The following is a 16,350-nucleotide window of genomic DNA, read 5'->3' on the forward strand; positions in this document are numbered from 1 at the left end:
TCTCAACACTGACATGAAAATATTTTTATTAGGGTTTAAATTATATTACCGCTAGTTCAAAAAAGTGAACTACTTAAAAATAGTCATTAACAAGACTTTTAGGATAATTAAACAGATTATTAATTAAAATTTATGATTAAGTGAAAGTGTAAAATTATTGTATACTATTAGTGTACAGATTTTACATTTATAAACACATAACTTTGTTACAAATTAAAACGCGTAATTCTATTATTATTTAATAATTATAGATTTTCTCATACAAGTATTTCTCAGACAGACCTAACCTAATCCACCAAAACACCATCCTCGTACGAAGGATATGTGACTGTCGCCTTCTTTCTTGTTATCAGCTCAAGCAAAAAAACCCCGTAAATGTACACATCAGACTCCCTACTACTTGTTGTTGCATAAGCATTCTCTGTCCATGTCACAAACATAACAATGCATAAGAAGATTTATTAAATCCGATTTGTAAAGGAAACACACATCCAATCAAGAATAATGTACAAGACTTACCTGGAGCAATATAACCAATTGTACCGTGCACAGCAATGGAAGTATTTGAAGCAGGAGAAGACTGTTCCAGAAGTTTGGCAATACCAAAGTCAGCAATGTGAGGCACCATGTCAGAGTCTAGAAGTATATTGCTGGGCTTGATGTCTCGGTGCACGATGGGAGGGTCACAGTCATAGTGGAGATAAGCTAATCCATGAGCAATTCCAACAGCTATCTTATACCAGACATTCCACTTTAAGGTTGGTGTTGGAGCCCTTTCATGCAAAACATCATGGAGACTTCCATTTGCCATGTAGCTATACAAAATTAGACCACAATCTTTTCTCAACCAAAAGTCTTCCAATTTGACAAGATTTCGATGCCTGATTTTCCCAAGGGTCTGAATTTCTCTCGCCGTGCTTGAGTTCTTACCTTGACTCGTAGTAAATCTTATCTTTTTCATCGCAAAAGCTTTGTCTGGACCTATCACAACTTTATAAACAATTCTGTGGGCTCTGTTAACCCTCGACAAGTCTAACCGAATCGTATCAAGTAATAAAACTGGTAAGACCAAGTATCGTTTTTTCAAATAACTCACGGCCTAGACAGTTATGTGATTTGTTGATTATCTAAGACTTGTAAAACCAATTCTTTGAGATTTTAAATGCAAATTACTAAAAAGTAAATATGAATGCATGTATTGATCAATGGAAAAGAAGAAGCAAAACACGTGATTTGAATTATATGAATGATTATGTTGTTGGGGTTTACCAATTTCATCCTATCCACTCTCATGTATTCAAGAATTCACCTTTCTTCATTAATGTTAATGTCACTTTCTAATTTACCTTAAATCCGATGTCTCGGCGAAGAAAGCCTAATCCTAATTACTCGTTTACAATGTCTTGTCTCCCTAGCAATTATTCATGCATTATATAGCACAGAAGCTTAAAGACAACCAACCATCATATTCCTATGTCTAGGTTTATACTACTATTGGGAGAGATTCCCCAGATCTAGATTTCCCTGAATGTGTCCATATCGAAAAAATCAATAATCATGCAATAGAATGAGTTAAACAAAGCATGCATTGAGCAAAGAGGAAAAACCCTAACAATTAATGAAAGAAAACATATATTATAAAGAACAAATTCAATACATGAGAATTTCAAAGGATTACATTGATTCCCCAACAACAATATAGGTTTAGTTCACCATATTCATGGTGAAACTAGATGAAAAACAATGAAAGAATGAAAGATAAAACCCTAGAATTTGAAAAGTGGAGCTTGAGCATCCAAAATCCTCCTCCAAGGGGTGAAAAAGTGTGTTTTTGCTGCGTTCCAGCCAAAGATGATTGACCTAGGTCGACTAAAACCTTATATATTATTCTAAAAATTACAGAAAAGTAAGCCCAAACCCATAAAAATGGCGCTCAGCGGTAAATATCGCTCAGCGGTAAGCGCGACACTTCAGATTGACGCTCAGCTGCATTTGCCCCTCAGCGGTGACTTCGGGATCAAGAACGCCGCTCAGAGGTAATTTCCGTTGAGCGGTACTCGCGTCTTCTCTTTTTGTGCACTTTTCACTTTCTTTTCTGATTCCAAGTTCTTCCTACTTCACTTCTTTCATCCAATTCATAAGGAAACCAAGCATAAAACCCATTCAACTCTCTTATTTCAAAAACATAAACAAAAGCATGATTCCAAGCTAGTTTCTAAGTCATAAAGGTTGTCTTTAAGGTTAATTTTAAGCATAAAAATAACAGTTTTTCAACTGTTATCACAATCCCAAACTTAGAACTTTGCTTGTCCTCAAGCAAACAAAATGTAACTCAATCTTCCACCAATCCACACGATGGTTCACCACATTCAAAACTCCTTCTTTCAAGACAAATAAGTACTCAAATTAGCTCATCACAAAGACTTCAATCAAGATGTGCATATGCTTTAGTGTTCACGCAATCACCTAATATCCAACAAATGCTATTTTCATGAATGATCAATCAACTAAGCATATATGTTCTTATGTGTTCATGGAATCTTTCCTCACTAGATAAAGTGTTTCACTCAAACACACAAGTGTATAAGAAGTCACTAATCCACTCTACTATCACAATGTTGCATGAATTAACTTTGCCTTTCATTTAACCACAATCAAAAACACTTACAAGCAATTTTCATCACAAGGACTTTTCTATGGCTTATAATGTGGCTGGGCTAACAAGAAAATTGGTTTTTCTGGATCACAAAATCCTTGAGTTAAGTGAATCATTACAATCATTCTTCTTTCTTCCCAACTTTCTTTTGCATTGAACCTTTCTCTTTTTCTTTCTTTGCTTTCCTTTTTCTTTTGATTTTCATGTGCTTAGCTCTTGGCTCAATGCTTGTTATTTTCCCTTTCTAGACTTACCAACAACCCCAAACTTAAACATTTATCAATACCACAAAATATTCTCAACTCAACTTAAGGTAAAGCTTTTCAAAAAGGGTTTTCAAATCATGTTCAAAGCTAAAGGTTCAAAGGATAGAACACATAGTGTTCTCTTTTAGTGGGCTAAAATCATGAATCTTGGCTAAAAAAGGTTACCAACAAATGCCTTGATCATATGACACATACAAGCAAATGATTCAATCATAGAAAACCTGGGCAAAGTCATTCACGCTTTCAAAGCAATAACATTCAATCAAAAACTCTAGATCTCAAAAACCTCACATATAGGCTCATTTAACCATTCCACATACACATCCTGCTTAGCATCATAATCACAATCACAACATCATGCATTTATTCACAAAGCTTGTGAAATATTACCTGTATCTCAGCATATATTGCACAATCTCAACATCAATCAATATCCAAGCATCATCAAGTAATACTTATCATGCATAAGTCACAAGCAAACCATCATAACAGACACAATTTCAAATTGAGTACATCAAACCCTATTCTACTAACAGAAGCAAATAAGTTCAATTGTACAAAACAAAAGATAGAAAGATCCTACTCTAGTGATGATAGCATCCATCAGTAGATGCTATCTCATCCCATGTTGTCAGCTGTATCTTCATCCTCTCCATCATCTTCATCATCTTCAAATGTGTCCTCTTCATCATTATCCATAGCTGAAGCTTCAGCTGCTCCAGCTCTACTGCCCTAGGCTTGCTCCTCTAGCCACGCTACCACATTATGAAACTCATCCATGATCCACTTGTGTGTTGGGGGTGTATCATACATCCCAATAATCATCTCAGCAGTGGCCACCTGCCCTCTGTGGATCGACTGCATCTGGGCATCTATAAGAGACATGTACATGTCCCTCATCTGAAATGGATCTGCCTCATGAATCTCTGCAGATGCCTAACCCCGTGGTGGTCCTCTTCCTCTACGAGGATGGCGTGATGGTACTGGCTAAGCTGCCTCATCACCTCCACAGTACTGTCTGTAATAAGCCTCATCAATAGATTTTCTCGGCCTCTCAAATGGTGGAACATAGATGTTCAGTCCAGCAAGCTCACATAGGTGCGTGATCAAAGAGGGGTGTCCCAAAGGTGCCTTGGTGTCCGTAGTGTTGGCACACACTTGTATCTCATTGGCTATCACCTAGCCAATGTTAATGCTCATCCCTCTGAGCATACAATATAAAAGAAGCGCCCTGCTAATAGTAATATCAGACACATGGGAGCAAGGCTGAATGTTGGCATGAGAGAAAACCATCTAATACTTTGCTAACAGAGTCAAATTAACTCTCCTAATGTTCACCACTGCACCATTCATGTTTCTCTGAAAATTCCCTCCAAGCACACATAACACACTCTCTACATCATCAAAATATGTTCCTTCCTCCAAATTGAGAGCGAACTGACATTGCTCACCAACCCATTCAGTATCTAAAAATCTATTGATAGAGTCAGGATCATACCGAATGACGTTGCCTCTAACATAGCTCAAGTAATCCTTAGCAGGATGATCACCTAACCTCCTTGCATTGGTGTAAAATTCTTTCACCACTGCTATGTTAGCTGGTGCAGGGTAGGTGGCTAATCTCCTCTAGTTCCTACTCACCATTTGCTCTCCAAACTGTGGAGCTAAATCAGGAATCAATCCAGCTTTTCTTTCCATTAGGAGCCTCCTATCTTGGACAATTTTAAAATGTTTCTCATGCTTGCGGGAAAGGAACTTGCTAGAATGAGTGTGTTCTGGTTCCTTATCCTTCCTCTTGGTTCCTATAGTCTTGTATCTCTTGCCAGATGAGGAGGTCATCCCTACATCAAACACAATTCACAAAACCACAAGACATGATGTTAATTATTAGTAAACCACAAACAACACCCCAAAACCATGCTAAATCACCGTTGAGGGAAAACAAAGCCCCTCAGTGCAAGCTATGCATCAAACCAGCAAGCAAAAGAGCCAAAAATCCATTCTGCCAGAATCGCGCTCAGGGGAAATTTCTGCTGCGCGGCGATTCTGCAGATTTTTCAAAATTCATTTTAGAATGTCCTATTCTCCACCCTTATGCAATCCTATTAGTTCCAGACCCAAATCAAGCATTTTAATCGGTTCAAACATCAATTAATTCATCAAATCATGCATAAAAATCAAAACCCTAAAGAATCATGCTTAAACAACCATGTTCAACTCTATTCATGCTTTCAAGAACCCTAGAATGAAAATTGCTTGAACTTACTTGGGTGGAGATGCTAGATGAATGAAAAATTCTCTAGGAATGTGAAGAAATCAGGCCCCAATAGCAATGCTCTCACCAAACCCCAGACTTGGATGGAACCCTAGTAAGAAAGTGAGTGGAAAAGAGGTTTTGTAAAGGGGGAAGAGGGAAAAAGTGTAGAGAACTCTTGAGAAAGTGTTTAAGAGTGTGTGGGAAGAAGGAAATCTGAAGATAGAGGTAAAACCCCGCCCTAGAGTATATAAATAACCTAATGGGCCCTACTCCCGCTGAGCCCAAATGGACCAAACAGTTAAACCCAAATCTGCAGTGTTACCGCTAAGCGGTACTTGCGTGACTTATTCTCCTTCTTCCTAGCTCGCCCTAGGTATCTTATACTCATGCCTCTCACTCACTCCATGCACTTAAGTTCTCACATCACTCAAACATTCAATCTCTATCATGCAACTAAAACAAAATCATAACAATCAAACAAAAGTAAAGTCAATCAACTGGGTTACCTCCTAGGTAGCGCTTGTTTAACGTCACGAGCCTGACCCAAAATCCACCAACACCCATCAGCAGGTGCAAACCTTTCTTACCAACACCCATCAGTAAGTGTAACAAACATAGTATCCTTCAGTAGATACTTAACCACCTAGCATCCATCAGTAGATGCTATAACCAAAAGTCTCAACATACAACATTGTCCAAAGTTTATAAAATTACATCTCCCAAAAATAAAATAAAAAATAAAAAAAAATGAAAGAAATTAATGTTCTCAAATCACTGGGATGCCTCCCAGCAAACACTCTTTTAACGTCACTAGCTTGACCCAGTAAAGCTCAAGTTCCATCTTCAATGTTGGTGTTCATCTTATTATCATCACACCAACTCATCAGCTGCTTCCGGTCCACCTTCTTAACTCTTCTTGAATATGGAGATTCAATCTCTATCACTCCATTCTCTTTATAGTCTTTCACAACCCACACTTTGTTCTTGAATCTTACAGATTTACCAATTTTAAGTTGTGCTTGCATCAAGTCATCATGAACCGTCCTTCCTTTGCCATCTTTTTCTTCTTTCTTAACCTGTGACAAGAAACAATTTTTACTTTGAAGCCCGACTTTGCATCTTTAGAGATAGTCATGAGTACATCTTGATATGTAGCTTTATGACTAGCCTCTTCCTTTTGCATCTGTGGCTCCTTTGTGAAGACATTAAAGACCTCCCTTTCTTCTTGGTCTTGAAGCTCTATCATCCCTTCATCTACATTAATGATAACCTTGGTCGTTTACATAAACGGTCTTCAAGAATAATTGGAGTCAAATTCTCCTCCATCTCCATCACCACAAAGTCCACCAAGAATTTTAGTTTGCCCACACAAACCATAACATCTTCCACTACACCATAAGGCTTCTTTGAAGATCCATCCGCCATTAACAAAGTCACCTTTGTTGGCTTGACTTCAAGATCACCAATTCGCTCAAATAAAGATAAAAGCATCAAATTAACACTTGACCCTAAATCAAGTAGGGCTTTCCTTATCTTCTCCTTCCCTATGACGCAAGGAATGGTAAAACTTCCTGAATCTTTTACTTTTGGAGGAAGAGGCTTCTTCTTAGCAGCTTTGCACTCATTAATCTCCTCATCTATATATCTTCTCTTTGTGGAGACTAGCTTCATATGCTTCGCATAAGCTGGAAATTGTTGCAATGCTTCATTCAAAAGTATATCAATCTCCAATTGATTGAAGATATCTTTAAAAGGCCCAAATTGTCTCTCTTTCTCTATTCTCTCACAATCTTTTGGATAAGGAAGAATTTTTTTAAATTTTTCAAAAATTTTCTCTTCTCTCTTTTCTTCTTTTTCTTTTCTCTCATCCTCTCCTTTTCTCTCTTCTTTTCTCTCTACTCTCTCTTCTTCTTCTTCTTTTCTCTCTAACTCAACTTTTTCAATATCCACACTCACTAAAACTTTACACTCTTCCTTAGGGTTAACCTCAGTATTAGCCCAAAAACTTTTATCAAACATATCTTCCAACTTCTTAGCTATTTGGCCAACTTGCATCTCTAAGTTTCTAATCGCCGCTTCAGTGCTCTTGTGATTGGAAATAGTCACCTGCATAAATTGTTGAAGAGTCTATTCCAACTTTGTTGATCTTTCATTGAGTGTAGACACTTGTTGACATAATGATGGTTGCTGTTGTGGCCTATTCAATTGCCCTGATTGTCCAGCTTGTCCATTTTGACCTTGACCCATGCTGGGATGAGGTTTTCACCCTTGGTTGTAGTTACCTTGGCGGTATGGAAATTGATTGGCCATGAAATTTACATCTTCTAAAGCCTCTACTAGAAAAGCACATTGACCATTGATATGGTCACCACCACATAGTTCACACATATGTTGTTGTTGAACCTGTGCAACTCCCTTTAGCTCCTTTGGCAATTGAGCAAGTGTCTTTGTTAAATTCTCCAACTGTTGAGTTATGATCTTATTCTGAGCGAGCAAGATATCATTTGATTGCAATTGTAGAACCCCTTTCTGTTGAATTGGATTTCCTCTTTCATTTTGCAACTCATTATCATTAGTAGCCATATTCTCTATCAACTCGGTTGCTTCCTCTAGAGTCTTCCATTTGATATTACCTCCAGCTGAGGCATCTAGCATCAACTTGGTTTATGAACCAAGTCCTCCAAGGAAAAGTAGGACTACTGCTGCTTCATCAAAGCCATGCGTGGGAGTCTTTCTCAATAAGGTTTTATACCGATCCCATGCTTGACCTAATGTCTCCTCCATGCCTTGTTTGAAAGAAGATATCTCTTGCTTCCCTTTGTTGACTTTAGATTGTGGGAAGTACTTGTTTAAAAATTTTGCATCCACAGTTTCCCACTCAGTAAAGCTACCTTCTGGAAAAGAGTTTAACCATAACTTGGCATTACTTCCCAATGAGAAAAGGAAACAAGCTAAGCTTTATTGCTTCATCCGACACCCCATTAATCTTCATAGTGTTGCAAATTTCATTGAATGTGGTGAGATGTTCATATGGACTTTCATGTGATAGCCCATTAAATTGGTTGCTCTTGACCAACTGTATCAATGCCAGTTTCACCTCCATGTTTGAAGCATTGACCCTCGGCCTTGCTATACTGTTAAAATGTTGAGGGCCAACCATAGTGGTGTAATCTGCAAGAGTGCGTCTACCATTATTCTCCTCGGCCATAGTTTCAATGCTTTGATTAGACCTTGGTGGTGAAGGTTGTAAAAGTATCTCCGGAGGAGGGAATAATTCTCTTGAAGTTTGAACTCTCCTCCTCCTTCTACTTTCGTGCATGCCTTCAAGAAGAGGTTCCAAAGTGATTCTGCTCCTAGTTCGAATTGTATCCTGCATACACAAGAAAACAAGTTCCTAGAAACAATTGTTAGTACAAAAAGATAAAAAAGATAGATTAAAAAGATAGAAAGATAAAGATTAAGAACAAAAGATAAAAAGATAAAAAAACTAAAAATATCAAAAGATAAACTAAAAAGATAAAAAGATAAAGATAGAAAACAAAAAGATAGAAAGATAAAAAATAACAAATCAAGTCAAAGTTAATCAATAATCACACAAATAGAATAGTTCAACCACGAGTCCTCGGCAACGGCGCCAAAAACTTGTTAACCCTCGACAAGTTTAACCGAATCGTATCAAGTAATGAAACTGGTAAGACCAAGTATTGTTTTCCCAAAGGACTCACGGCCTAGACAGTTATGTGATTTGTTGATTATCTAAGACTTGTAAAACCAATTCTTTGAGATTTTAAATGCAAATTACTAAAGAGTAAATATGAATGCATGTATTGATCAATGGAAAAGAAGAAGCAAAACACGTGATTTGAATTATATGAATGATTATGTTGTTGGGGTTTATCAATTTCATCCTATCCACTCTCATGTATTCAAGAATTCACCTTTCTTCATTAATGTTAATGCCACTTTCTAATTTACCTTAAACCCGATGTCTCGGCGAAGAAAGCCTAATCCTAATTACTAGTTTACAATGTCTTGTCTCCCTAGCAATTATTCATGCATTATATAGCACAGAAGCTTAAAGGCAACCAACCATCATATTCCTATATCTAGGTTTATACTACTATTGGGAGAGATTCCCCAGATATAGATTTTCCCGTATGTCTCCATATCGACAAAATCAATAATCATGCAATAGAATAAGTTAAACAAAGCATGCATTGAGCAAAGAGGAAAAACCCTAACTATTAATGAAAGAAAGCGTATATTATAAATAACAAATTCAATACATAAGAGTTTCAAAGGATTACATTGATTCCCCAACAACAATATAGGTTTAGTTTACCATATTCATGGTGAAACTCGATGAAAAACAATGAAAGAATTAAAGATAGAACCCTAGAATTTGAAAAGTGGAGCTTGAGCATCAAAAATCCTCCTCCAAGGGGTGAAAAAACGTGTTTCTGCTTCGTTCCAGCCAAAGATGATTGACCTAGGTCGACTAAAACCTTATCTATTATTCTAAAAATGACAGAAAAGTAAGCCCAAGCCCATAAAAATGGCGCTCAGCGGTAAGCGCGGACCTTCAGATTGACGCTCAACTGCATTTGCCCATCAGCGGTGACTACATGATCAAGAACACCGCTCAACTACTCGCGTCTTCTCTTTTTGTGCACTTTTCACTTTCTTTTCTGATTCCAACTTCTTCCTACTTCACTTCTTTCTTCTAATTCTTCTTAAAACCTGCAAAAACAAGGAAACCAAGCATAAAATCCATCCAACTCTCTTATTTCAAAAACATAAACAAAAGCATGATTCCAAGCTAGTTTCTAAGTGATAAAGGTTGTCTTTAAGATTAATTTTAAGTATAAAAATAACAGTTTTTCAACTGTTATCGGGCTCCTCTACCAATAATATATTGATCATTTAGGTTTTCTGTAGCCTCCATGAATTTGTTATGAAGGGATGAAGAACCCTGTTCAGAAGAGATATGGTTTTCCTGCTTAGTTGTTCTCCCAAAAACAATAACACAAACTAATTCCAGTAACGACAAACCAAGAAATATGGACAATCCAAGAAACATCTTCACAGTTTGAACTTTACTCAAGCCTTTCCGTTTAGTAGATTTTCATCGCATGATTTTAGAGAGCTTCTTTCCGAGCAAGCCAAGCAATCTGACGCTGAAAATCTGATGCATAGGCCAGGATATTGCCCAGGAACGATGACAAGGGACAATTAAGCAACTTCATCAGCGTGTTTGATACAAGACCACAAAAAGAATTGTATGAAATATTGAGTTCCACTAAGGAGATGAGTTCACCAAGAACTTCTATGCTTCCTGTCAAATTGTTATGAGACAGATCCAGTGTTCGCAACATTTTCAGGTTCCTAATCTCTACAGGAATTTCACCAGTCAACCTATTTGAACTTAGATTCAAACCATAGATCAAGTTCTGCATTGCTCCAACTGATATCGGAATTTTGCCTCCAAACAGATTGCCACCAAGTTGTAGCTTAGAAATCATTTTGAATTCCGACAGGAAAGATGGGAGGCCCCCACTAAAGCAATTCTCGCTCAACCATTTCAATTGCACTTTTAGTATTCTTGAATGTTTCGTATATTTTCTCGAAAGGTTCCAAATTCGTGGATTTTATTGTTATAATTACGTTTATCCTCGTAATCCTTCGTCACGGTTTGCTTTTCGGACAGAAGATGCAGAAGTAATTTAATAAGGTTGCTTCAGTTAAAAAAACCACACCCATCAAAAGAGCCTCGGAATAATAAACGAATACGAATTTTCATTAGCTATACAACAAAGTAGGAGTTGAGAGTAAGAAAAAGAAAATGACCGATGTCAGTTGTAGACCCATCACGCTTACCAATAACACTTACAAGAATACAAACTTGAACCACCATATTTTTAAGCCGTGGTAAGAAAATACTTCTTCCAAGAAGAATATCAAAATGGGGGTTTCTAGAGAGCGCAACTAGACTGGAATGACATCAATCTTTGATGTGTCTTCACATCTCAAAATAAAACCCTCAAGGCTAACTAGAAATATACATTTAGCCCACTGGCATCCGGTCGTCAAAGGTTCAGGAGGAGGGACAATGATAAGTACATTGTCATTTCTTTGAACAACTCCCATTATGCTAACTGTGCTACCTTCTTTGATGTACCTACACAAAAGGAACAATGGAAGTCTCATAAGAATATCTTACCCACCTACCGAGGGTCACCCCAACTTAAGAGCCCATATGGTCACCATTAGTACCACTATGCATGACATGAATTATGAATTATGTACACAACTACAGTTAGTATATCACCAATACGCAGATACGTTACACAAAGCAACACGCTATGAAAAATAGCTGCTTTTGCCTCTCCTGAACAACTATTGAAAAGGATTTAACCTTGACAACTTCCCGTTAGACAAATGCATAACCTGGAGATTTAAACTCTTACGCAAAGGGAAGAACTTTACCCTTCTTTTAATTGCATCATTCGATCATCACTTGAAGTATTTCTGTCTCTCAACCACCGAAGGAACTCTGGGGACATGTCTTTATTGTCAGGGCTAACATCAATTACAATAGAATCGTCAACATAAGGAGTCACTCTTGCACCATAGCTTGTTTTAACCAATGCTCTCAGTCTAGATTGGAAATCAGAAATATAGAAGTCCACCACAGGCCTCTGTATTATATAAATGTTAAGGTAAATATTAATATACTTGAGATATAATAATTAGATAGCAAAAAGAATTTCAAATGCAGGTCTAGTACATGAAGTTATTCTTAGTGACAATAAGAGAATATTTACTTAGTGAATAGCAGATAAAGCCTTCAAGGCATGAAGCCAAAGTCCTCAAAAAATTGGGCGGTCAAGAGCAAGGGATAAAGGCATTAATTGAATTGTTTACTTGGAAAGTTAATAATAATAATAATAACTTTATCTCCTTTAATTAGCTTGAAGACTCATAGAACAATAAGCTTCAAAAACTTAACAAACCAATCTGTGTAAGCCATTTTTAGGAGTAGTTTATTATGAATATGTAGCTACAGACGTCCTGGCCATTGTGGTAGTGAAACAACTGACACCAATCAAGTTACTACCCGAGGTTAATCCCATAATACCTACCTCGACACCCTGAGGGGGTAGGACCTCCTGCCATTCTCACACATGAGTTACTCCTCTCTACTTGAGAATGAGTAATCACAGAATATCAGGATGAACATCAAGTTAGCATATCCATAATCATACTTTACAATTTCACAACCACACACGAGACATTCCTCCTTGGAATTCTCTTCCACAATATTTTAAAACATATATATTTACCACTTAACATACAAATCATACATCAACTACATTGCCAATCATAATAAAAAGAAAACTTGTGGACATTGGAGACCGAACACCTTCACGTTACCCATCTGAGAGAAAAATCGAACGGTTTATACGAGATAACAGAAGAATTTAACCAAACACTATTATTGGCCGACCACTATCGAAAACTGACTACTAGAAACTTAGCCTAAATATGTAAACCTTAAACCGAATGCTCATAGCTCAAACTGATCCCTTAAAAACTTAGAACAAAAGCTTATACTATACCGAGCACTTAGATTGTATGGGATACTCTATCTAGACCGAATACTAGTTTAATATCTAAAACTATGACTAGAACGAATGGTCATGAATGAATAGTTATTCCACTAGACCGAACCCGGTTAATGACTGAGTACGAGACACGACCGAACAGTCAACAACAACCGTTCGATTATATACATGATTTTGTAAAACTTCTACTAAATATTGAATAACGTTCTATATACTGAAACAAGATATTTTTTGAACTTCTAAAACTCTAAACTTGATTTGTAATTTCATCTAAATCTAACTCATTGAACGTATTTGACACCAACTTACATTTCAAATCCTATCTTATACAAACCAACAAAGACCGAACGGTCTACACCAGGAAACTTCCAACCTAGTTCACAAGTCTCGGCCAAACACAAAATTTGCATACAATTCAATCAAACATGCCATCATTCATACATGTAAGCATTCAAACAGGAATTTCAACACATAAAAACATAATTAAATTACTAGCTTCCCTTACCTTGAATATATTCAACACTTCCTAAGCTTTCACCGTTAGACTGACCAACAACCACTTCTAAAGCAACATTCTAAAATTCTGATCGGTGAACAGAGACCAACCAGAGAATAAAATACAAAAATAGGTTCAGAAAGAGATAAAGGAAGAACACATGCAAGCTGAACAGTGCTTGCATGTATCAAAAAAACACAAAACTTACAAAGATTGAGTGGTTTTAACTTACCAACTTCACACAACAACTGGATTGATGAAATAAAACTCTTGTTACTTAGAAGGAACTCAAACGCAGCCTAAATGATGATTGAAAAGAGAAGAAAATGAGAAATTTGGTAGAGAGAAGTAAGAGAATTTTAGAGAGAAGGAGGAGGAACTGAAAACTCAGATTTTTGGAGAGAAGAGGTGCATGCAGAAAGTGATCCGAAATTTTGAAAAGTTTCCTTATATACTACTGTCAAAACCGATCGGTCCAACCAGCTGCATACACCTGTCTTCCACTCACTACTGAATTTAATGGCTCTAACAGCCGACCCCGTCAAGGAATTTCGGTCGGCCAAAATATTTTATTATCAATTTAAAATACCTCTTTTTAAAATTCTTGAAGGACACTGAATCCAGTTTAAATAAACAATTGTCCTTAACGGACGTTAGGGATACCCATCCTTGCTTAGCAAGGGGGCGAACGTTGAAGTAATGAAGAAAGACGGAAACGGTAGGGGTAATCCCAAGGCCGAGCAAACCACTACTAACACTTGGATGGAAGTCTAGCCGTTCGGGTGTAGTTGAGGAGGGACAACATTGAGTTCACGAGGGACGACCGATTGAAAGGCCATAAAAGGCACCTGAACGAACATCTAGTTGAAAAGATAGGTATACACGAAGAAAAAAATCCTCTACACTAGACCCTTTTCCATGAAAAGCTTGTTCGTTCGTTCGGGTAACGCCTAATCGTATTAAGCAGGCATCCTCTCCGTCTTAAAGCACGAACGACCGGTCGACCCACCATTGCAACTCCCCTTTAGTACCCATATCCTCAAATGGTTGGCCAGCCACCCTCGGGTACCTTCTCGTCATCATCAATGTCGACCCGACCCTAAAGAAAACCGAGAGCCACACCGTTAATAATCCTCTCCCCACCATAGATAGGGGACCGAGGCTCCGAGTTGTCCTCCTGCTCGGTTGTCTCAAGGTAAGAGGACGACACCGAGTTCGGGGAAGAAGACCGATCATATCTACCTGCACAATAACACGCACAATAGCCATTATTATTACCTTAGAAAAGAATATCTTCTTGACCGGACGGTATGTAGAGAAACGTAAAGAAAATGATGAAAATTGACAGCACCCCACCCTCCTATTTATAGAAAAAATTTAGAAACTGTCAGACCATCACAATCGTTAAAAAACCACCACGTCCAACGATCCTGATTGAACGACGTTACCACTAACCGAGAAGGAGGTTGCACGAGCTTGCGAAATGTGTTTTCCCGTTAAGTGGTATTTCAAAAGCGCACTGGCCGAACCTCACTAAACCCCTCGAATACCAGTACCATCCACCACAAAACCCAACGCTAACTACGTTGTCTAGGGCTTAGGGGGTTGTGTATCGTATGAGCCAGACAACCCTACATAATATCCCACACCGAGCCAACCGGACGACTCTATAGAAGAGGAAATAGCCAAGCAGCGAGGGAATGGTTGAACCAGTAAGTAAGACCGGACAACTCTAAAGAAGAGAAAGCAACCAAGCAGTGAGGGAAATGTGCCATCAATGTTCTTCCATTGTGGGGAATCAGCTGGGTATCGAAGAAAATTATCACATTTTCTTCCATTAACGTGCCACGTAAGATTCTTCGCATATTCTTTAACAGAAAACAATCGTTTCAACCTAGGTACTATAGGTAAATACCACATGTAGCCGGTGGACCTTCATTGTGTTCACCGTTATTTCCATCAAGTTTCTTCTTAAATCGTGACGAACCACACGTCGGACACACCTTCATTGAAGCATATTGATCTCTATACAATACACAATCATTGGGACATGCATGTATCTTTTGGTATTCCAAACCCATTGGACATAGAATTTTCTTCGCGTCATAATTACGGATAGGTAACGTGTTATTTTCTGGAAGCATCTCCTTCAGCAACTCCAACAATTCCGTGAAACTTTTATCAGACCATCCGTTTCTTGCTTTCAAACAAAACAATTTCAAAGTAGCCGATAACCTTGTAAAATTGATGCATCCTGGATACAACTCTTGCTCCAAATTGTTCTTAAGACTATCGTATAAATGAGCTCTTCCAAAATTTTCTTCGCCAACGTCACGTACCATTTTGTCTAAATGATCACTCATTCATTCGTCGACATAATCCTAACCTCTTAAAGTTGTTGGCTTATATAATACTTCCCCATGTCAAGTCCAAACTGTATAACTTCTCATTATTTCATAGATGAATAGATGATCACAGATGTTGTCCAAGTCTTCATATACTTGATTGAGACAACAAACACAAGAGCAAAAATATGCCCCGTTCACTAGTTTTGCGTGTTCTTTAACATATTGTATGAACTCAGAAATCCCTCGCTCATACTCTTCACTAATGCGACGCTGATGAATCCAGCTTCGATCCATACTACTACACTAAAAGCAAAGAATCCACGAAAAAAAAAACTAACTTACGTAGAGAACCAAAAATAAATACCTATCATACGTTGAAGGAAAAAAATAAACTATCATAGTATAGGTACACAAACACAAATATCTATCATTATAGATATATCATTTGTCCAGAATCGACAAACACGAACATATATATCATACGTAAGAGATATTGAAGGAAAAAAAACAAACTTGAAATGGTGTCACTAGAGAAGATGATGAAGTTTGCTGACCATGAACAAACACAAATATCATACGTTGAAGGAAAAAAAAAACTATCATAGTATCGTTATACATATAGATATCATACGTCCAGAATCGACAGACACAACACAAACACGAGCACATACATCATACGTAAGAGTATTTTAAGAAAAAAAA

The 16,350-nt window shown here is 37.6% G+C and overlaps 1 pseudogene; it reads right to left on the reverse strand.

The window, feature by feature from the left end:
* Positions 1–240: 240 nt before the first annotated feature.
* LOC108336717 (receptor-like protein kinase) lies at positions 241–14,569 on the reverse strand (annotated as a pseudogene).
* Positions 14,570–16,350: the final 1,781 nt, after the last annotated feature.

This window comes from Vigna angularis, chromosome 7, assembly GCF_016808095.1.
Source record: "Vigna angularis cultivar LongXiaoDou No.4 chromosome 7, ASM1680809v1, whole genome shotgun sequence".
Taxonomy (NCBI): Eukaryota; Viridiplantae; Streptophyta; class Magnoliopsida; order Fabales; family Fabaceae; genus Vigna; species Vigna angularis.